Genomic DNA, 17,096 nt, shown 5'->3' with positions numbered 1-17,096 from the left:
GGTCTTCTCTAGTCCATCCAATTTTCGGCATGGGATGTCACAGCCTTCTTTGCATACCCTTATTTAACCCACACAAAGATGCCAACGGCAGGCGTTTCATAATTCATTGACGCATTATAAAGGATTAGGAAAAAGATAAAAAGCAGCTTACGGCCATACCTCTCTGGTTCCGCCCGATCTCGTCTGATCTCGGAAGCTAAGCAGAGCAGGGCCTGGTTAGTACCTGGATGGAAGACCGCCTGGGAATCCCAGGTGCCGTAAGCTTTTTCACTTCTCTCTCCGAAAGCCGCCGAGCGCCGCAGATTGTACACCTACAAATTACAAAAAGAATATCACATTGTTGAAGAGATGCATGTTTAGTGTTGTTTTAACGTTGGATATGAAAGGAAATTAGACAATATTATCCAAAATGATTCCGTTTCATGATTGCTAAATTAGTGTTGATCAACATTTACGATTGGCATACTATTGTTTGTAATTTAGCCGTTGAAATACAGGTGCTAACCCAACATGTTAGAATTGCCAGTGAAGAAAAGTAAAGTTACCTTCAGGCTTTAGGAACCTCTCTTGCCAATGCTAAGAACTGCTTCAATTTTAGAAAAAGAAACTTCTGATTATCTTTGACACGTTTTAAAGGATTAGGAAAAAGATGAAAAGCAGCTTACGGCCATACCTCTCTGGTTCCGCCCGATCTCGTCTGATCTCGGAAGCTAAGCAGAGCAGGGCCTGGTTAGTACCTGGATGGAAGACCGCCTGGGAATCCCAGGTGCCGTAAGCTTTTTCACTTCTCTCTCCGAAAGCCGCCGAGCGCCGCAGATTGTACACCTACAAATTACAAAAAGAATATCACATTGTTGAAGAGATGCATGTTTAGTGTTGTTTTAACGTTGGATATGAAAGGAAATTAGACAATATTATCCAAAATGATTCCGTTTCATGATTGCTAAATTAGTGTTGATCAACATTTACGATTGGCATACTATTGTTTGTAATTTAGCCGTTGAAATACAGGTGCTAACCCAACATGTTAGAATTGCCAGTGAAGAAAAGTAAAGTTACCTTCAGGCTTTAGGAACCTCTCTTGCCAATGCTAAGAACTGCTTCAATTTTAGAAAAAGAAACTTCTGATTATCTTTGACACGTTTTAAAGGATTAGGAAAAAGATGAAAAGCAGCTTACGGCCATACCTCTCTGGTTCCGCCCGATCTCGTCTGATCTCGGAAGCTAAGCAGAGCAGGGCCTGGTTAGTACCTGGATGGAAGACCGCCTGGGAATCCCAGGTGCCGTAAGCTTTTTCACTTCTCTCTCTGAAAGCCGCCCAGCGCCGTAGATTGTACACCTACACAATTGTAAAAAAAATGTCACATTGTAGAAGAGATGCAATAGGAAGAAGATGAAAGGTGGCTTACGTCCATACCATCGTCAGGCCATTTGAGGTGGCGGGGACTGCAATGGCCATTCACCAATTGGCTGGGACCCCTGGGCGGGTCTTCTCTAGTCCATCCAATTTTCGGCATGGGATGTCACAGCCTTCTTTGCATACCCTTATTTAACCCACACAAAGATGCCAACGGCAGGCGTGTCATAATTCATTGACGCATTATAAAGGATTAGGAAAAAGATAAAAAGCAGCTTACGGCCATACCTCTCTGGTTCCGCCCGATCTCGTCTGATCTCGGAAGCTAAGCAGAGCAGGGCCTGGTTAGTACCTGGATGGAAGACCGCCTGGGAATCCCAGGTGCCGTAAGCTTTTTCACTTCTCTCTCTGAAAGCCGCCCAGCGCCGTAGATTGTACACCTACACAATTGTAAAAAAAATGTCACATTGTAGAAGAGATGCAATAGGAAGAAGATGAAAGGTGGCTTACGTCCATACCATCGTCAGGCCATTTGAGGTGGCGGGGACTGCAATGGCCATTCACCGATTGGCTGGGACCCCTGGGCGGGTCTTCTCTAGTCCATCCAATTTTCGGCATGGGATGTCACAGCCTTCTTTGCATACCCTTATTTAACCCACACAAAGATGCCAACGGCAGGCGTGTCATAATTCATTGACGCATTATAAAGGATTAGGAAAAAGATAAAAAGCAGCTTACGGCCATACCTCTCTGGTTCCGCCCGATCTCGTCTGATCTCGCAAGCTAAGCAGAGCAGGGCCTGGTTAGTACCTGGATGGAAGACCGCCTGGGAATCCCAGGTGCCGTAAGCTTTTTCACTTCTCTCTCCGAAAGCCGCCGAGCGCCGCAGATTGTACACCTACAAATTACAAAAAGAATATCACATTGTTGAAGAGATGCATGTTTAGTGTTGTTTTAACGTTGGATATGAAAGGAAATTAGACAATAATATCCAAAATGATTCCGTTTCATGATTGCTAAATTAGTGTTGATCAACATTTACGATTGGCATACTATTGTTTGTAATTTAGCCGTTGAAATACAGGTGCTAACCCAACATGTTAGAATTGCCAGTGAAGAAAAGTAAAGTTACCTTCAGGCTTTAGGAACCTCTCTTGCCAATGCTAAGAACTGCTTCAATTTTAGAAAAAGAAACTTCTGATTATCTTTGACACGTTTTAAAGGATTAGGAAAAAGATGAAAAGCAGCTTACGGCCATACCTCTCTGGTTCCGCCCGATCTCGTCTGATCTCGGAAGCTAAGCAGAGCAGGGCCTGGTTAGTACCTGGATGGAAGACCGCCTGGGAATCCCAGGTGCCGTAAGCTTTTTCACTTCTCTCTCTGAAAGCCGCCCAGCGCCGTAGATTGTACACCTACACAATTGTAAAAAAAATGTCACATTGTAGAAGAGATGCAATAGGAAGAAGATGAAAGGTGGCTTACGTCCATACCATCGTCAGGCCATTTGAGGTGGTGGGGACTGCAATGGCCATTCACCGATTGGCTGGGACCCCTGGGCGGGTCTTCTCTAGTCCATCCAATTTTCGGCATGGGATGTCACAGCCTTCTTTGCATACCCTTATTTAACCCACACAAAGATGCCAACGGCAGGCGTGTCATAATTCATTGACGCATTATAAAGGATTAGGAAAAAGATAAAAAGCAGCTTACGGCCATACCTCTCTGGTTCCGCCCGATCTCGTCTGATCTCGGAAGCTAAGCAGAGCAGGGCCTGGTTAGTACCTGGATGGAAGACCGCCTGGGAATCCCAGGTGCCGTAAGCTTTTTCACTTCTCTCTCCGAAAGCCGCCGAGCGCCGCAGATTGTACACCTACAAATTACAAAAAGAATATCACATTGTTGAAGAGATGCATGTTTAGTGTTGTTTTAACGTTGGATATGAAAGGAAATTAGACAATATTATCCAAAATGATTCCGTTTCATGATTGCTAAATTAGTGTTGATCAACATTTACGATTGGCATACTATTGTTTGTAATTTAGCCGTTGAAATACAGGTGCTAACCCAACATGTTAGAATTGCCAGTGAAGAAAAGTAAAGTTACCTTCAGGCTTTAGGAACCTCTCTTGCCAATGCTAAGAACTGCTTCAATTTTAGAAAAAGAAACTTCTGATTATCTTTGACACGTTTTAAAGGATTAGGAAAAAGATGAAAAGCAGCTTGCGGCCATACCTCTCTGGTTCCGCCCGATCTCGTCTGATCTCGGAAGCTAAGCAGAGCAGGGCCTGGTTAGTACCTGGATGGAAGACCGCCTGGGAATCCCAGGTGCCGTAAGCTTTTTCACTTCTCTCTCTGAAAGCCGCCCAGCGCCGTAGATTGTACACCTACACAATTGTAAAAAAAATGTCACATTGTAGAAGAGATGCAATAGGAAGAAGATGAAAGGTGGCTTACGTCCATACCATCGTCAGGCCATTTGAGGTGGCGGGGACTGCAATGGCCATTCACCGATTGGCTGGGACCCCTGGGCGGGTCTTCTCTAGTCCATCCAATTTTCGGCATGGGATGTCACAGCCTTCTTTGCATACCCTTATTTAACCCACACAAAGATGCCAACGGCAGGCGTTTCATAATTCATTGACGCATTATAAAGGATTAGGAAAAAGATAAAAAGCAGCTTACGGCCATACCTCTCTGGTTCCGCCCGATCTCGTCTGATCTCGGAAGCTAAGCAGAGCAGGGCCTGGTTAGTACCTGGATGGAAGACCGCCTGGGAATCCCAGGTGCCGTAAGCTTTTTCACTTCTCTCTCCGAAAGCCGCCGAGCGCCGCAGATTGTACACCTACAAATTACAAAAAGAATATCACATTGTTGAAGAGATGCATGTTTAGTGTTGTTTTAACGTTGGATATGAAAGGAAATTAGACAATATTATCCAAAATGATTCCGTTTCATGATTGCTAAATTAGTGTTGATCAACATTTACGATTGGCATACTATTGTTTGTAATTTAGCCGTTGAAATACAGGTGCTAACCCAACATGTTAGAATTGCCAGTGAAGAAAAGTAAAGTTACCTTCAGGCTTTAGGAACCTCTCTTGCCAATGCTAAGAACTGCTTCAATTTTAGAAAAAGAAACTTCTGATTATCTTTGACACGTTTTAAAGGATTAGGAAAAAGATGAAAAGCAGCTTACGGCCATACCTCTCTGGTTCCGCCCGATCTCGTCTGATCTCGGAAGCTAAGCAGAGCAGGGCCTGGTTAGTACCTGGATGGAAGACCGCCTGGGAATCCCAGGTGCCGTAAGCTTTTTCACTTCTCTCTCCGAAAGCCGCCGAGCGCCGCAGATTGTACACCTACAAATTACAAAAAGAATATCACATTGTTGAAGAGATGCATGTTTAGTGTTGTTTTAACGTTGGATATGAAAGGAAATTAGACAATATTATCCAAAATGATTCCGTTTCATGATTGCTAAATTAGTGTTGATCAACATTTACGATTGGCATACTATTGTTTGTAATTTAGCCGTTGAAATACAGGTGCTAACCCAACATGTTAGAATTGCCAGTGAAGAAAAGTAAAGTTACCTTCAGGCTTTAGGAACCTCTCTTGCCAATGCTAAGAACTGCTTCAATTTTAGAAAAAGAAACTTCTGATTATCTTTGACACGTTTTAAAGGATTAGGAAAAAGATGAAAAGCAGCTTACGGCCATACCTCTCTGGTTCCGCCCGATCTCGTCTGATCTCGGAAGCTAAGCAGAGCAGGGCCTGGTTAGTACCTGGATGGAAGACCGCCTGGGAATCCCAGGTGCCGTAAGCTTTTTCACTTCTCTCTCTGAAAGCCGCCCAGCGCCGTAGATTGTACACCTACACAATTGTAAAAAAAATGTCACATTGTAGAAGAGATGCAATAGGAAGAAGATGAAAGGTGGCTTACGTCCATACCATCGTCAGGCCATTTGAGGTGGCGGGGACTGCAATGGCCATTCACCAATTGGCTGGGACCCCTGGGCGGGTCTTCTCTAGTCCATCCAATTTTCGGCATGGGATGTCACAGCCTTCTTTGCATACCCTTATTTAACCCACACAAAGATGCCAACGGCAGGCGTGTCATAATTCATTGACGCATTATAAAGGATTAGGAAAAAGATAAAAAGCAGCTTACGGCCATACCTCTCTGGTTCCGCCCGATCTCGTCTGATCTCGGAAGCTAAGCAGAGCAGGGCCTGGTTAGTACCTGGATGGAAGACCGCCTGGGAATCCCAGGTGCCGTAAGCTTTTTCACTTCTCTCTCTGAAAGCCGCCCAGCGCCGTAGATTGTACACCTACACAATTGTAAAAAAAATGTCACATTGTAGAAGAGATGCAATAGGAAGAAGATGAAAGGTGGCTTACGTCCATACCATCGTCAGGCCATTTGAGGTGGCGGGGACTGCAATGGCCATTCACCGATTGGCTGGGACCCCTGGGCGGGTCTTCTCTAGTCCATCCAATTTTCGGCATGGGATGTCACAGCCTTCTTTGCATACCCTTATTTAACCCACACAAAGATGCCAACGGCAGGCGTGTCATAATTCATTGACGCATTATAAAGGATTAGGAAAAAGATAAAAAGCAGCTTACGGCCATACCTCTCTGGTTCCGCCCGATCTCGTCTGATCTCGCAAGCTAAGCAGAGCAGGGCCTGGTTAGTACCTGGATGGAAGACCGCCTGGGAATCCCAGGTGCCGTAAGCTTTTTCACTTCTCTCTCCGAAAGCCGCCGAGCGCCGCAGATTGTACACCTACAAATTACAAAAAGAATATCACATTGTTGAAGAGATGCATGTTTAGTGTTGTTTTAACGTTGGATATGAAAGGAAATTAGACAATAATATCCAAAATGATTCCGTTTCATGATTGCTAAATTAGTGTTGATCAACATTTACGATTGGCATACTATTGTTTGTAATTTAGCCGTTGAAATACAGGTGCTAACCCAACATGTTAGAATTGCCAGTGAAGAAAAGTAAAGTTACCTTCAGGCTTTAGGAACCTCTCTTGCCAATGCTAAGAACTGCTTCAATTTTAGAAAAAGAAACTTCTGATTATCTTTGACACGTTTTAAAGGATTAGGAAAAAGATGAAAAGCAGCTTACGGCCATACCTCTCTGGTTCCGCCCGATCTCGTCTGATCTCGGAAGCTAAGCAGAGCAGGGCCTGGTTAGTACCTGGATGGAAGACCGCCTGGGAATCCCAGGTGCCGTAAGCTTTTTCACTTCTCTCTCTGAAAGCCGCCCAGCGCCGTAGATTGTACACCTACACAATTGTAAAAAAAATGTCACATTGTAGAAGAGATGCAATAGGAAGAAGATGAAAGGTGGCTTACGTCCATACCATCGTCAGGCCATTTGAGGTGGTGGGGACTGCAATGGCCATTCACCGATTGGCTGGGACCCCTGGGCGGGTCTTCTCTAGTCCATCCAATTTTCGGCATGGGATGTCACAGCCTTCTTTGCATACCCTTATTTAACCCACACAAAGATGCCAACGGCAGGCGTGTCATAATTCATTGACGCATTATAAAGGATTAGGAAAAAGATAAAAAGCAGCTTACGGCCATACCTCTCTGGTTCCGCCCGATCTCGTCTGATCTCGGAAGCTAAGCAGAGCAGGGCCTGGTTAGTACCTGGATGGAAGACCGCCTGGGAATCCCAGGTGCCGTAAGCTTTTTCACTTCTCTCTCCGAAAGCCGCCGAGCGCCGCAGATTGTACACCTACAAATTACAAAAAGAATATCACATTGTTGAAGAGATGCATGTTTAGTGTTGTTTTAACGTTGGATATGAAAGGAAATTAGACAATATTATCCAAAATGATTCCGTTTCATGATTGCTAAATTAGTGTTGATCAACATTTACGATTGGCATACTATTGTTTGTAATTTAGCCGTTGAAATACAGGTGCTAACCCAACATGTTAGAATTGCCAGTGAAGAAAAGTAAAGTTACCTTCAGGCTTTAGGAACCTCTCTTGCCAATGCTAAGAACTGCTTCAATTTTAGAAAAAGAAACTTCTGATTATCTTTGACACGTTTTAAAGGATTAGGAAAAAGATGAAAAGCAGCTTGCGGCCATACCTCTCTGGTTCCGCCCGATCTCGTCTGATCTCGGAAGCTAAGCAGAGCAGGGCCTGGTTAGTACCTGGATGGAAGACCGCCTGGGAATCCCAGGTGCCGTAAGCTTTTTCACTTCTCTCTCCGAAAGCCGCCGAGCGCCGCAGATTGTACACCTACAAATTACAAAAAGAATATCACATTGTTGAAGAGATGCATGTTTAGTGTTGTTTTAACGTTGGATATGAAAGGAAATTAGACAATATTATCCAAAATGATTCCGTTTCATGATTGCTAAATTAGTGTTGATCAACATTTACGATTGGCATACTATTGTTTGTAATTTAGCCGTTGAAATACAGGTGCTAACCCAACATGTTAGAATTGCCAGTGAAGAAAAGTAAAGTTACCTTCAGGCTTTAGGAACCTCTCTTGCCAATGCTAAGAACTGCTTCAATTTTAGAAAAAGAAACTTCTGATTATCTTTGACACGTTTTAAAGGATTAGGAAAAAGATGAAAAGCAGCTTACGGCCATACCTCTCTGGTTCCGCCCGATCTCGTCTGATCTCGGAAGCTAAGCAGAGCAGGGCCTGGTTAGTACCTGGATGGAAGACCGCCTGGGAATCCCAGGTGCCGTAAGCTTTTTCACTTCTCTCTCTGAAAGCCGCCCAGCGCCGTAGATTGTACACCTACACAATTGTAAAAAAAATGTCACATTGTAGAAGAGATGCAATAGGAAGAAGATGAAAGGTGGCTTACGTCCATACCATCGTCAGGCCATTTGAGGTGGCGGGGACTGCAATGGCCATTCACCGATTGGCTGGGACCCCTGGGCGGGTCTTCTCTAGTCCATCCAATTTTCGGCATGGGATGTCACAGCCTTCTTTGCATACCCTTATTTAACCCACACAAAGATGCCAACGGCAGGCGTGTCATAATTCATTGACGCATTATAAAGGATTAGGAAAAAGATAAAAAGCAGCTTACGGCCATACCTCTCTGGTTCCGCCCGATCTCGTCTGATCTCGCAAGCTAAGCAGAGCAGGGCCTGGTTAGTACCTGGATGGAAGACCGCCTGGGAATCCCAGGTGCCGTAAGCTTTTTCACTTCTCTCTCCGAAAGCCGCCGAGCGCCGCAGATTGTACACCTACAAATTACAAAAAGAATATCACATTGTTGAAGAGATGCATGTTTAGTGTTGTTTTAACGTTGGATATGAAAGGAAATTAGACAATAATATCCAAAATGATTCCGTTTCATGATTGCTAAATTAGTGTTGATCAACATTTACGATTGGCATACTATTGTTTGTAATTTAGCCGTTGAAATACAGGTGCTAACCCAACATGTTAGAATTGCCAGTGAAGAAAAGTAAAGTTACCTTCAGGCTTTAGGAACCTCTCTTGCCAATGCTAAGAACTGCTTCAATTTTAGAAAAAGAAACTTCTGATTATCTTTGACACGTTTTAAAGGATTAGGAAAAAGATGAAAAGCAGCTTACGGCCATACCTCTCTGGTTCCGCCCGATCTCGTCTGATCTCGGAAGCTAAGCAGAGCAGGGCCTGGTTAGTACCTGGATGGAAGACCGCCTGGGAATCCCAGGTGCCGTAAGCTTTTTCACTTCTCTCTCCGAAAGCCGCCGAGCGCCGCAGATTGTACACCTACAAATTACAAAAAGAATATCACATTGTTGAAGAGATGCATGTTTAGTGTTGTTTTAACGTTGGATATGAAAGGAAATTAGACAATATTATCCAAAATGATTCCGTTTCATGATTGCTAAATTAGTGTTGATCAACATTTACGATTGGCATACTATTGTTTGTAATTTAGCCGTTGAAATACAGGTGCTAACCCAACATGTTAGAATTGCCAGTGAAGAAAAGTAAAGTTACCTTCAGGCTTTAGGAACCTCTCTTGCCAATGCTAAGAACTGCTTCAATTTTAGAAAAAGAAACTTCTGATTATCTTTGACACGTTTTAAAGGATTAGGAAAAAGATGAAAAGCAGCTTACGGCCATACCTCTCTGGTTCCGCCCGATCTCGTCTGATCTCGGAAGCTAAGCAGAGCAGGGCCTGGTTAGTACCTGGATGGAAGACCGCCTGGGAATCCCAGGTGCCGTAAGCTTTTTCACTTCTCTCTCTGAAAGCCGCCCAGCGCCGTAGATTGTACACCTACACAATTGTAAAAAAAATGTCACATTGTAGAAGAGATGCAATAGGAAGAAGATGAAAGGTGGCTTACGTCCATACCATCGTCAGGCCATTTGAGGTGGCGGGGACTGCAATGGCCATTCACCGATTGGCTGGGACCCCTGGGCGGGTCTTCTCTAGTCCATCCAATTTTCGGCATGGGATGTCACAGCCTTCTTTGCATACCCTTATTTAACCCACACAAAGATGCCAACGGCAGGCGTGTCATAATTCATTGACGCATTATAAAGGATTAGGAAAAAGATAAAAAGCAGCTTACGGCCATACCTCTCTGGTTCCGCCCGATCTCGTCTGATCTCGGAAGCTAAGCAGAGCAGGGCCTGGTTAGTACCTGGATGGAAGACCGCCTGGGAATCCCAGGTGCCGTAAGCTTTTTCACTTCTCTCTCCGAAAGCCGCCGAGCGCCGCAGATTGTACACCTACAAATTACAAAAAGAATATCACATTGTTGAAGAGATGCATGTTTAGTGTTGTTTTAACGTTGGATATGAAAGGAAATTAGACAATATTATCCAAAATGATTCCGTTTCATGATTGCTAAATTAGTGTTGATCAACATTTACGATTGGCATACTATTGTTTGTAATTTAGCCGTTGAAATACAGGTGCTAACCCAACATGTTAGAATTGCCAGTGAAGAAAAGTAAAGTTACCTTCAGGCTTTAGGAACCTCTCTTGCCAATGCTAAGAACTGCTTCAATTTTAGAAAAAGAAACTTCTGATTATCTTTGACACGTTTTAAAGGATTAGGAAAAAGATGAAAAGCAGCTTACGGCCATACCTCTCTGGTTCCGCCCGATCTCGTCTGATCTCGGAAGCTAAGCAGAGCAGGGCCTGGTTAGTACCTGGATGGAAGACCGCCTGGGAATCCCAGGTGCCGTAAGCTTTTTCACTTCTCTCTCTGAAAGCCGCCCAGCGCCGTAGATTGTACACCTACACAATTGTAAAAAAAATGTCACATTGTAGAAGAGATGCAATAGGAAGAAGATGAAAGGTGGCTTACGTCCATACCATCGTCAGGCCATTTGAGGTGGCGGGGACTGCAATGGCCATTCACCGATTGGCTGGGACCCCTGGGCGGGTCTTCTCTAGTCCATCCAATTTTCGGCATGGGATGTCACAGCCTTCTTTGCATACCCTTATTTAACCCACACAAAGATGCCAACGGCAGGCGTGTCATAATTCATTGACGCATTATAAAGGATTAGGAAAAAGATAAAAAGCAGCTTACGGCCATACCTCTCTGGTTCCGCCCGATCTCGTCTGATCTCGGAAGCTAAGCAGAGCAGGGCCTGGTTAGTACCTGGATGGAAGACCGCCTGGGAATCCCAGGTGCCGTAAGCTTTTTCACTTCTCTCTCCGAAAGCCGCCGAGCGCCGCAGATTGTACACCTACAAATTACAAAAAGAATATCACATTGTTGAAGAGATGCATGTTTAGTGTTGTTTTAACGTTGGATATGAAAGGAAATTAGACAATATTATCCAAAATGATTCCGTTTCATGATTGCTAAATTAGTGTTGATCAACATTTACGATTGGCATACTATTGTTTGTAATTTAGCCGTTGAAATACAGGTGCTAACCCAACATGTTAGAATTGCCAGTGAAGAAAAGTAAAGTTACCTTCAGGCTTTAGGAACCTCTCTTGCCAATGCTAAGAACTGCTTCAATTTTAGAAAAAGAAACTTCTGATTATCTTTGACACGTTTTAAAGGATTAGGAAAAAGATGAAAAGCAGCTTGCGGCCATACCTCTCTGGTTCCGCCCGATCTCGTCTGATCTCGGAAGCTAAGCAGAGCAGGGCCTGGTTAGTACCTGGATGGAAGACCGCCTGGGAATCCCAGGTGCCGTAAGCTTTTTCACTTCTCTCTCCGAAAGCCGCCGAGCGCCGCAGATTGTACACCTACAAATTACAAAAAGAATATCACATTGTTGAAGAGATGCATGTTTAGTGTTGTTTTAACGTTGGATATGAAAGGAAATTAGACAATATTATCCAAAATGATTCCGTTTCATGATTGCTAAATTAGTGTTGATCAACATTTACGATTGGCATACTATTGTTTGTAATTTAGCCGTTGAAATACAGGTGCTAACCCAACATGTTAGAATTGCCAGTGAAGAAAAGTAAAGTTACCTTCAGGCTTTAGGAACCTCTCTTGCCAATGCTAAGAACTGCTTCAATTTTAGAAAAAGAAACTTCTGATTATCTTTGACACGTTTTAAAGGATTAGGAAAAAGATGAAAAGCAGCTTACGGCCATACCTCTCTGGTTCCGCCCGATCTCGTCTGATCTCGGAAGCTAAGCAGAGCAGGGCCTGGTTAGTACCTGGATGGAAGACCGCCTGGGAATCCCAGGTGCCGTAAGCTTTTTCACTTCTCTCTCTGAAAGCCGCCCAGCGCCGTAGATTGTACACCTACACAATTGTAAAAAAAATGTCACATTGTAGAAGAGATGCAATAGGAAGAAGATGAAAGGTGGCTTACGTCCATACCATCGTCAGGCCATTTGAGGTGGCGGGGACTGCAATGGCCATTCACCGATTGGCTGGGACCCCTGGGCGGGTCTTCTCTAGTCCATCCAATTTTCGGCATGGGATGTCACAGCCTTCTTTGCATACCCTTATTTAACCCACACAAAGATGCCAACGGCAGGCGTGTCATAATTCATTGACGCATTATAAAGGATTAGGAAAAAGATAAAAAGCAGCTTACGGCCATACCTCTCTGGTTCCGCCCGATCTCGTCTGATCTCGGAAGCTAAGCAGAGCAGGGCCTGGTTAGTACCTGGATGGAAGACCGCCTGGGAATCCCAGGTGCCGTAAGCTTTTTCACTTCTCTCTCCGAAAGCCGCCGAGCGCCGCAGATTGTACACCTACAAATTACAAAAAGAATATCACATTGTTGAAGAGATGCATGTTTAGTGTTGTTTTAACGTTGGATATGAAAGGAAATTAGACAATATTATCCAAAATGATTCCGTTTCATGATTGCTAAATTAGTGTTGATCAACATTTACGATTGGCATACTATTGTTTGTAATTTAGCCGTTGAAATACAGGTGCTAACCCAACATGTTAGAATTGCCAGTGAAGAAAAGTAAAGTTACCTTCAGGCTTTAGGAACCTCTCTTGCCAATGCTAAGAACTGCTTCAATTTTAGAAAAAGAAACTTCTGATTATCTTTGACACGTTTTAAAGGATTAGGAAAAAGATGAAAAGCAGCTTACGGCCATACCTCTCTGGTTCCGCCCGATCTCGTCTGATCTCGGAAGCTAAGCAGAGCAGGGCCTGGTTAGTACCTGGATGGAAGACCGCCTGGGAATCCCAGGTGCCGTAAGCTTTTTCACTTCTCTCTCTGAAAGCCGCCCAGCGCCGTAGATTGTACACCTACACAATTGTAAAAAAAATGTCACATTGTAGAAGAGATGCAATAGGAAGAAGATGAAAGGTGGCTTACGTCCATACCATCGTCAGGCCATTTGAGGTGGCGGGGACTGCAATGGCCATTCACCGATTGGCTGGGACCCCTGGGCGGGTCTTCTCTAGTCCATCCAATTTTCGGCATGGGATGTCACAGCCTTCTTTGCATACCCTTATTTAACCCACACAAAGATGCCAACGGCAGGCGTGTCATAATTCATTGACGCATTATAAAGGATTAGGAAAAAGATAAAAAGCAGCTTACGGCCATACCTCTCTGGTTCCGCCCGATCTCGTCTGATCTCGGAAGCTAAGCAGAGCAGGGCCTGGTTAGTACCTGGATGGAAGACCGCCTGGGAATCCCAGGTGCCGTAAGCTTTTTCACTTCTCTCTCCGAAAGCCGCCGAGCGCCGCAGATTGTACACCTACAAATTACAAAAAGAATATCACATTGTTGAAGAGATGCATGTTTAGTGTTGTTTTAACGTTGGATATGAAAGGAAATTAGACAATATTATCCAAAATGATTCCGTTTCATGATTGCTAAATTAGTGTTGATCAACATTTACGATTGGCATACTATTGTTTGTAATTTAGCCGTTGAAATACAGGTGCTAACCCAACATGTTAGAATTGCCAGTGAAGAAAAGTAAAGTTACCTTCAGGCTTTAGGAACCTCTCTTGCCAATGCTAAGAACTGCTTCAATTTTAGAAAAAGAAACTTCTGATTATCTTTGACACGTTTTAAAGGATTAGGAAAAAGATGAAAAGCAGCTTACGGCCATACCTCTCTGGTTCCGCCCGATCTCGTCTGATCTCGGAAGCTAAGCAGAGCAGGGCCTGGTTAGTACCTGGATGGAAGACCGCCTGGGAATCCCAGGTGCCGTAAGCTTTTTCACTTCTCTCTCTGAAAGCCGCCCAGCGCCGTAGATTGTACACCTACACAATTGTAAAAAAAATGTCACATTGTAGAAGAGATGCAATAGGAAGAAGATGAAAGGTGGCTTACGTCCATACCATCGTCAGGCCATTTGAGGTGGCGGGGACTGCAATGGCCATTCACCGATTGGCTGGGACCCCTGGGCGGGTCTTCTCTAGTCCATCCAATTTTCGGCATGGGATGTCACAGCCTTCTTTGCATACCCTTATTTAACCCACACAAAGATGCCAACGGCAGGCGTGTCATAATTCATTGACGCATTATAAAGGATTAGGAAAAAGATAAAAAGCAGCTTACGGCCATACCTCTCTGGTTCCGCCCGATCTCGTCTGATCTCGGAAGCTAAGCAGAGCAGGGCCTGGTTAGTACCTGGATGGAAGACCGCCTGGGAATCCCAGGTGCCGTAAGCTTTTTCACTTCTCTCTCCGAAAGCCGCCGAGCGCCGCAGATTGTACACCTACAAATTACAAAAAGAATATCACATTGTTGAAGAGATGCATGTTTAGTGTTGTTTTAACGTTGGATATGAAAGGAAATTAGACAATATTATCCAAAATGATTCCGTTTCATGATTGCTAAATTAGTGTTGATCAACATTTACGATTGGCATACTATTGTTTGTAATTTAGCCGTTGAAATACAGGTGCTAACCCAACATGTTAGAATTGCCAGTGAAGAAAAGTAAAGTTACCTTCAGGCTTTAGGAACCTCTCTTGCCAATGCTAAGAACTGCTTCAATTTTAGAAAAAGAAACTTCTGATTATCTTTGACACGTTTTAAAGGATTAGGAAAAAGATGAAAAGCAGCTTACGGCCATACCTCTCTGGTTCCGCCCGATCTCGTCTGATCTCGGAAGCTAAGCAGAGCAGGGCCTGGTTAGTACCTGGATGGAAGACCGCCTGGGAATCCCAGGTGCCGTAAGCTTTTTCACTTCTCTCTCCGAAAGCCGCCGAGCGCCGCAGATTGTACACCTACAAATTACAAAAAGAATATCACATTGTTGAAGAGATGCATGTTTAGTGTTGTTTTAACGTTGGATATGAAAGGAAATTAGACAATATTATCCAAAATGATTCCGTTTCATGATTGCTAAATTAGTGTTGATCAACATTTACGATTGGCATACTATTGTTTGTAATTTAGCCGTTGAAATACAGGTGCTAACCCAACATGTTAGAATTGCCAGTGAAGAAAAGTAAAGTTACCTTCAGGCTTTAGGAACCTCTCTTGCCAATGCTAAGAACTGCTTCAATTTTAGAAAAAGAAACTTCTGATTATCTTTGACACGTTTTAAAGGATTAGGAAAAAGATGAAAAGCAGCTTACGGCCATACCTCTCTGGTTCCGCCCGATCTCGTCTGATCTCGGAAGCTAAGCAGAGCAGGGCCTGGTTAGTACCTGGATGGAAGACCGCCTGGGAATCCCAGGTGCCGTAAGCTTTTTCACTTCTCTCTCCGAAAGCCGCCGAGCGCCGCAGATTGTACACCTACAAATTACAAAAAGAATATCACATTGTTGAAGAGATGCATGTTTAGTGTTGTTTTAACGTTGGATATGAAAGGAAATTAGACAATAATATCCAAAATGATTCCGTTTCATGATTGCTAAATTAGTGTTGATCAACATTTACGATTGGCATACTATTGTTTGTAATTTAGCCGTTGAAATACAGGTGCTAACCCAACATGTTAGAATTGCCAGTGAAGAAAAGTAAAGTTACCTTCAGGCTTTAGGAACCTCTCTTGCCAATGCTAAGAACTGCTTCAATTTTAGAAAAAGAAACTTCTGATTATCTTTGACACGTTTTAAAGGATTAGGAAAAAGATGAAAAGCAGCTTACGGCCATACCTCTCTGGTTCCGCCCGATCTCGTCTGATCTCGGAAGCTAAGCAGAGCAGGGCCTGGTTAGTACCTGGATGGAAGACCGCCTGGGAATCCCAGGTGCCGTAAGCTTTTTCACTTCTCTCTCTGAAAGCCGCCCAGCGCCGTAGATTGTACACCTACACAATTGTAAAAAAAATGTCACATTGTAGAAGAGATGCAATAGGAAGAAGATGAAAGGTGGCTTACGTCCATACCATCGTCAGGCCATTTGAGGTGGCGGGGACTGCAATGGCCATTCACCGATTGGCTGGGACCCCTGGGCGGGTCTTCTCTAGTCCATCCAATTTTCGGCATGGGATGTCACAGCCTTCTTTGCATACCCTTATTTAACCCACACAAAGATGCCAACGGCAGGCGTGTCATAATTCATTGACGCATTATAAAGGATTAGGAAAAAGATAAAAAGCAGCTTACGGCCATACCTCTCTGGTTCCGCCCGATCTCGTCTGATCTCGGAAGCTAAGCAGAGCAGGGCCTGGTTAGTACCTGGATGGAAGACCGCCTGGGAATCCCAGGTGCCGTAAGCTTTTTCACTTCTCTCTCCGAAAGCCGCCGAGCGCCGCAGATTGTACACCTACAAATTACAAAAAGAATATCACATTGTTGAAGAGATGCATGTTTAGTGTTGTTTTAACGTTGGATATGAAAGGAAATTAGACAATATTATCCAAAATGATTCCGTTTCATGATTGCTAAATTAGTGTTGATCAACATTTACGATTGGCATACTATTGTTTGTAATTTAGCCGTTGAAATACAGGTGCTAACCCAACATGTTAGAATTGCCAGTGAAGAAAAGTAAAGTTACCTTCAGGCTTTAGGAACCTCTCTTGCCAATGCTAAGAACTGCTTCAATTTTAGAAAAAGAAACTTCTGATTATCTTTGACACGTTTTAAAGGATTAGGAAAAAGATGAAAAGCAGCTTACGGCCATACCTCTCTGGTTCCGCCCGATCTCGTCTGATCTCGGAAGCTAAGCAGAGCAGGGCCTGGTTAGTACCTGGATGGAAGACCGCCTGGGAATCCCAGGTGCCGTAAGCTTTTTCACTTCTCTCTCTGAAAGCCGCCCAGCGCCGTAGATTGTACACCTACACAATTGTAAAAAAAATGTCACATTGTAGAAGAGATGCAATAGGAAGAAGATGAAAGGTGGCTTACGTCCATACCATCGTCAGGCCATT

General features: G+C 43.9%; 35 non-coding genes across 35 annotated transcripts; all 35 read left to right on the top strand.

The window, feature by feature from the left end:
- The first annotated feature begins 145 nt into the window (after positions 1-145).
- LOC134120491 (5S ribosomal RNA) lies at positions 146-264 on the top strand. Its single transcript, XR_009952034.1, has one exon. It is a non-coding gene; the product is annotated as a 5S ribosomal RNA (ribosomal RNA).
- A 395-nt stretch (positions 265-659) lies between these two features.
- LOC134120490 (5S ribosomal RNA) lies at positions 660-778 on the top strand. Its single transcript, XR_009952033.1, has one exon. It is a non-coding gene; the product is annotated as a 5S ribosomal RNA (ribosomal RNA).
- A 395-nt stretch (positions 779-1,173) lies between these two features.
- LOC134120489 (5S ribosomal RNA) lies at positions 1,174-1,292 on the top strand. The gene has a single exon (XR_009952032.1). It is a non-coding gene; the product is annotated as a 5S ribosomal RNA (ribosomal RNA).
- A 339-nt stretch (positions 1,293-1,631) lies between these two features.
- On the top strand, positions 1,632-1,750 carry LOC134120487 (5S ribosomal RNA). The gene has a single exon (XR_009952030.1). It is a non-coding gene; the product is annotated as a 5S ribosomal RNA (ribosomal RNA).
- A 339-nt stretch (positions 1,751-2,089) lies between these two features.
- LOC134120301 (5S ribosomal RNA) lies at positions 2,090-2,208 on the top strand. The gene has a single exon (XR_009951849.1). It is a non-coding gene; the product is annotated as a 5S ribosomal RNA (ribosomal RNA).
- A 395-nt stretch (positions 2,209-2,603) lies between these two features.
- LOC134120486 (5S ribosomal RNA) lies at positions 2,604-2,722 on the top strand. The gene has a single exon (XR_009952029.1). It is a non-coding gene; the product is annotated as a 5S ribosomal RNA (ribosomal RNA).
- A 339-nt stretch (positions 2,723-3,061) lies between these two features.
- LOC134120485 (5S ribosomal RNA) lies at positions 3,062-3,180 on the top strand. The gene has a single exon (XR_009952028.1). It is a non-coding gene; the product is annotated as a 5S ribosomal RNA (ribosomal RNA).
- Positions 3,181-3,575: 395 nt separating this feature from the next.
- LOC134120220 (5S ribosomal RNA) lies at positions 3,576-3,694 on the top strand. The gene has a single exon (XR_009951769.1). It is a non-coding gene; the product is annotated as a 5S ribosomal RNA (ribosomal RNA).
- Positions 3,695-4,033: 339 nt separating this feature from the next.
- On the top strand, positions 4,034-4,152 carry LOC134120484 (5S ribosomal RNA). Its single transcript, XR_009952027.1, has one exon. It is a non-coding gene; the product is annotated as a 5S ribosomal RNA (ribosomal RNA).
- A 395-nt stretch (positions 4,153-4,547) lies between these two features.
- Positions 4,548-4,666, top strand: LOC134120483 (5S ribosomal RNA). The gene has a single exon (XR_009952026.1). It is a non-coding gene; the product is annotated as a 5S ribosomal RNA (ribosomal RNA).
- A 395-nt stretch (positions 4,667-5,061) lies between these two features.
- On the top strand, positions 5,062-5,180 carry LOC134120482 (5S ribosomal RNA). Its single transcript, XR_009952025.1, has one exon. It is a non-coding gene; the product is annotated as a 5S ribosomal RNA (ribosomal RNA).
- A 339-nt stretch (positions 5,181-5,519) lies between these two features.
- On the top strand, positions 5,520-5,638 carry LOC134120481 (5S ribosomal RNA). The gene has a single exon (XR_009952024.1). It is a non-coding gene; the product is annotated as a 5S ribosomal RNA (ribosomal RNA).
- A 339-nt stretch (positions 5,639-5,977) lies between these two features.
- LOC134120299 (5S ribosomal RNA) lies at positions 5,978-6,096 on the top strand. Its single transcript, XR_009951847.1, has one exon. It is a non-coding gene; the product is annotated as a 5S ribosomal RNA (ribosomal RNA).
- Positions 6,097-6,491: 395 nt separating this feature from the next.
- LOC134120480 (5S ribosomal RNA) lies at positions 6,492-6,610 on the top strand. The gene has a single exon (XR_009952023.1). It is a non-coding gene; the product is annotated as a 5S ribosomal RNA (ribosomal RNA).
- A 339-nt stretch (positions 6,611-6,949) lies between these two features.
- Positions 6,950-7,068, top strand: LOC134120479 (5S ribosomal RNA). The gene has a single exon (XR_009952022.1). It is a non-coding gene; the product is annotated as a 5S ribosomal RNA (ribosomal RNA).
- A 395-nt stretch (positions 7,069-7,463) lies between these two features.
- Positions 7,464-7,582, top strand: LOC134120219 (5S ribosomal RNA). Its single transcript, XR_009951768.1, has one exon. It is a non-coding gene; the product is annotated as a 5S ribosomal RNA (ribosomal RNA).
- Positions 7,583-7,977: 395 nt separating this feature from the next.
- On the top strand, positions 7,978-8,096 carry LOC134120478 (5S ribosomal RNA). Its single transcript, XR_009952021.1, has one exon. It is a non-coding gene; the product is annotated as a 5S ribosomal RNA (ribosomal RNA).
- Positions 8,097-8,435: 339 nt separating this feature from the next.
- On the top strand, positions 8,436-8,554 carry LOC134120298 (5S ribosomal RNA). The gene has a single exon (XR_009951846.1). It is a non-coding gene; the product is annotated as a 5S ribosomal RNA (ribosomal RNA).
- Positions 8,555-8,949: 395 nt separating this feature from the next.
- Positions 8,950-9,068, top strand: LOC134120476 (5S ribosomal RNA). The gene has a single exon (XR_009952019.1). It is a non-coding gene; the product is annotated as a 5S ribosomal RNA (ribosomal RNA).
- Positions 9,069-9,463: 395 nt separating this feature from the next.
- On the top strand, positions 9,464-9,582 carry LOC134120475 (5S ribosomal RNA). Its single transcript, XR_009952018.1, has one exon. It is a non-coding gene; the product is annotated as a 5S ribosomal RNA (ribosomal RNA).
- A 339-nt stretch (positions 9,583-9,921) lies between these two features.
- LOC134120474 (5S ribosomal RNA) lies at positions 9,922-10,040 on the top strand. The gene has a single exon (XR_009952017.1). It is a non-coding gene; the product is annotated as a 5S ribosomal RNA (ribosomal RNA).
- A 395-nt stretch (positions 10,041-10,435) lies between these two features.
- Positions 10,436-10,554, top strand: LOC134120473 (5S ribosomal RNA). Its single transcript, XR_009952016.1, has one exon. It is a non-coding gene; the product is annotated as a 5S ribosomal RNA (ribosomal RNA).
- Positions 10,555-10,893: 339 nt separating this feature from the next.
- LOC134120472 (5S ribosomal RNA) lies at positions 10,894-11,012 on the top strand. Its single transcript, XR_009952015.1, has one exon. It is a non-coding gene; the product is annotated as a 5S ribosomal RNA (ribosomal RNA).
- A 395-nt stretch (positions 11,013-11,407) lies between these two features.
- On the top strand, positions 11,408-11,526 carry LOC134120218 (5S ribosomal RNA). The gene has a single exon (XR_009951767.1). It is a non-coding gene; the product is annotated as a 5S ribosomal RNA (ribosomal RNA).
- A 395-nt stretch (positions 11,527-11,921) lies between these two features.
- LOC134120471 (5S ribosomal RNA) lies at positions 11,922-12,040 on the top strand. Its single transcript, XR_009952014.1, has one exon. It is a non-coding gene; the product is annotated as a 5S ribosomal RNA (ribosomal RNA).
- Positions 12,041-12,379: 339 nt separating this feature from the next.
- Positions 12,380-12,498, top strand: LOC134120470 (5S ribosomal RNA). Its single transcript, XR_009952013.1, has one exon. It is a non-coding gene; the product is annotated as a 5S ribosomal RNA (ribosomal RNA).
- Positions 12,499-12,893: 395 nt separating this feature from the next.
- Positions 12,894-13,012, top strand: LOC134120469 (5S ribosomal RNA). The gene has a single exon (XR_009952012.1). It is a non-coding gene; the product is annotated as a 5S ribosomal RNA (ribosomal RNA).
- A 339-nt stretch (positions 13,013-13,351) lies between these two features.
- Positions 13,352-13,470, top strand: LOC134120468 (5S ribosomal RNA). Its single transcript, XR_009952011.1, has one exon. It is a non-coding gene; the product is annotated as a 5S ribosomal RNA (ribosomal RNA).
- A 395-nt stretch (positions 13,471-13,865) lies between these two features.
- LOC134120467 (5S ribosomal RNA) lies at positions 13,866-13,984 on the top strand. Its single transcript, XR_009952010.1, has one exon. It is a non-coding gene; the product is annotated as a 5S ribosomal RNA (ribosomal RNA).
- Positions 13,985-14,323: 339 nt separating this feature from the next.
- Positions 14,324-14,442, top strand: LOC134120465 (5S ribosomal RNA). Its single transcript, XR_009952008.1, has one exon. It is a non-coding gene; the product is annotated as a 5S ribosomal RNA (ribosomal RNA).
- Positions 14,443-14,837: 395 nt separating this feature from the next.
- LOC134120464 (5S ribosomal RNA) lies at positions 14,838-14,956 on the top strand. The gene has a single exon (XR_009952007.1). It is a non-coding gene; the product is annotated as a 5S ribosomal RNA (ribosomal RNA).
- Positions 14,957-15,351: 395 nt separating this feature from the next.
- Positions 15,352-15,470, top strand: LOC134120463 (5S ribosomal RNA). The gene has a single exon (XR_009952006.1). It is a non-coding gene; the product is annotated as a 5S ribosomal RNA (ribosomal RNA).
- A 395-nt stretch (positions 15,471-15,865) lies between these two features.
- On the top strand, positions 15,866-15,984 carry LOC134120462 (5S ribosomal RNA). Its single transcript, XR_009952005.1, has one exon. It is a non-coding gene; the product is annotated as a 5S ribosomal RNA (ribosomal RNA).
- A 339-nt stretch (positions 15,985-16,323) lies between these two features.
- Positions 16,324-16,442, top strand: LOC134120461 (5S ribosomal RNA). Its single transcript, XR_009952004.1, has one exon. It is a non-coding gene; the product is annotated as a 5S ribosomal RNA (ribosomal RNA).
- Positions 16,443-16,837: 395 nt separating this feature from the next.
- Positions 16,838-16,956, top strand: LOC134120460 (5S ribosomal RNA). Its single transcript, XR_009952003.1, has one exon. It is a non-coding gene; the product is annotated as a 5S ribosomal RNA (ribosomal RNA).
- Positions 16,957-17,096: the final 140 nt, after the last annotated feature.

Source organism: Pungitius pungitius, unplaced genomic scaffold (genome assembly GCF_949316345.1).
Source record: "Pungitius pungitius unplaced genomic scaffold, fPunPun2.1 scaffold_26, whole genome shotgun sequence".
NCBI lineage: Eukaryota > Metazoa > Chordata > Actinopteri > Perciformes > Gasterosteidae > Pungitius > Pungitius pungitius.
Note: the sequence above shows the minus strand (reverse complement) of the source record. Positions and strands in the feature narration are given on the sequence as shown.